Raw genomic sequence first — 2,091 nt, 5'->3', positions numbered from 1 at the left:
TCTCTGTCAATTCACTTAACCATTCTTAATCTTTGATAAGCATGTATTGTGTAAGTTCTACATATTCTCATGGAACACAGGACTAACCAGAAGTGATTAAATTACTTTGAATTATGCCTTGAGTAAAATCATTGTTTTTTAAAGTTTAAGTCATTAATCTTAAACTTTTATTTTATTGTGTTATACAAATATAAAATGAGAAGAACATATGAACCGGTATTGCAATGTGATGAACACATGGAAATCCTGAATAAATCGTTTGCTAAAATTCATATAGGTGTGTTCACTCTCTTTAATAATTAAAAATGGAAAAACAATTATGCATGAAAATAAGTGAAATTTCTTAGTCAGAGAATGATGTGGATAACTGTAGGTAGAATGGATTCAAAGGGAAAGCTAGCAAAAAGACTAAGAGGGTAGATCCCTGGCTTTGCATGCATGAGGATATGAACTCAAACTTCCAGCATCCACATAGAAAGCCAGACATTAGTAAACTGTATTCATAGAAATCCAGCCCTGGGCAGGGGCTGTGGAGATACCATTTTGTTATCTGAAAATGTTCACTGGCTTCTAATGAAGTGTTTCTTGTGGAGTAAGAGACTCAATACCTACTAACCTCTGCAGTTTCCATCTCTATGGCAGATTTCTCTCATGGAGATGAGGGGGAAATCAAATTCCACAAAGACACCCGCTTTCAAGCACAGGCATGCTTTTGTGCCCTTTAGCATCTTGCTACTGGAGAAGAAGGTTGTCCTGAATCATGTCCCAGAGTGGGAAAAGGTAGCCTACCCAGTCCATTAAACTACGAAGTCACGTGATATAGCCCTATCCAGGAAAACCTGTTCTTAATCACCATAGGAGAGCCATCAATTTTAATGGTAATAAGATTTCGGTCCCAGCAGGTGGATGGCAACAAGGCTAATAAATCTAACAGCCCCCAACTGTTCCCTTCTGAAAAGCAGATGTGTAAAAGCTACCTCTGATGTTTTCTAGTGTGGATGAAAGAATGACACTTTCAAGGCTTCCCTGGTTATTGCATTTATTGGTGCATCAGAAAAAAAATGGATAAAGGAAGGGCACAACTTTCATCACTCCTGTAAGAAGAATTACTATCAAATATGCAAACAGTAACTAATATTGGCATAGTTTTGCACTGAGAAAAAAAATGTTAAATAGTGTAACCATGGTGGAGAAAAGTACAGTCTGTTCTCAAAAAGCTGAGAGAGAATCACTATGACCTTGCACTCTTAAAACTCTGTCAATATAAATTGGGAGCATGGGGACCTTGAGGGGAGGGCTGAACGTGGAGGGGAGAGGCAGGGAGGGGAGCAGAGAAAAATGTAGAGCTCAATAAAAATCTATATACAAAAAAGTCCAACAAATATTTGAACCCCCATTTTTATTGCATCACTGCTTATAGTAGCAAACTACAAAATTATACTAGTTGATCATAGATGTATATGTGTGATTCAAATATCTCCTCTGTGTGTGTGTGTGTGTGTGTGTGTGTGTGTGTGTGTGTGTGTTTGTGTGTGCACTGCATCACTAAACAGTTCAAAAGAGTTTTTCTAACCCTTGTTTTCTATTTGTAGGGAACTGGATACCTTTGAGTTACCATTTGATTTTCTCTGATGGGTTACACAGCCATTTAATTGCTCTATCTTAGTGTTTTATTCATCAGAAAAAGTATCGTCCAGGGAATTATTAGGGAGCTGTAGAATGCATTCACATAATTCAGAATAGAATAGATCATGCTAAGTCACAAAAATTGGCTCCAACTCCGTATAGATCATTTGATTAAATCTCATTTTCTACATAGTTGAGTATTTTTCTAATCTGATTTAAAAAATTGAAATTTCACATTCAAGACACATATCTTTTCACTAAGGTTTATACTATAAAGTCTGGGCTAACCTTTAACTGGTGAACTCGATTATTTTGCCTATGTGTGGGCATTAAGAAGTTTTAATCACTCTAATGTGTATATATTCCACACTTTCTTCATCCATTCTTCCATTGAAGGACATCTAGGTTGTTTCCAGTTTCTGGCTATTACAAATAATGCTGCTATGAACATAGTTGAACAAATGC

Source organism: Microtus ochrogaster, chromosome 1 (assembly GCF_000317375.1).
Source record: "Microtus ochrogaster isolate Prairie Vole_2 chromosome 1, MicOch1.0, whole genome shotgun sequence".
Taxonomy (NCBI): domain Eukaryota; kingdom Metazoa; phylum Chordata; class Mammalia; order Rodentia; family Cricetidae; genus Microtus; species Microtus ochrogaster.
Note: the sequence above shows the minus strand (reverse complement) of the source record.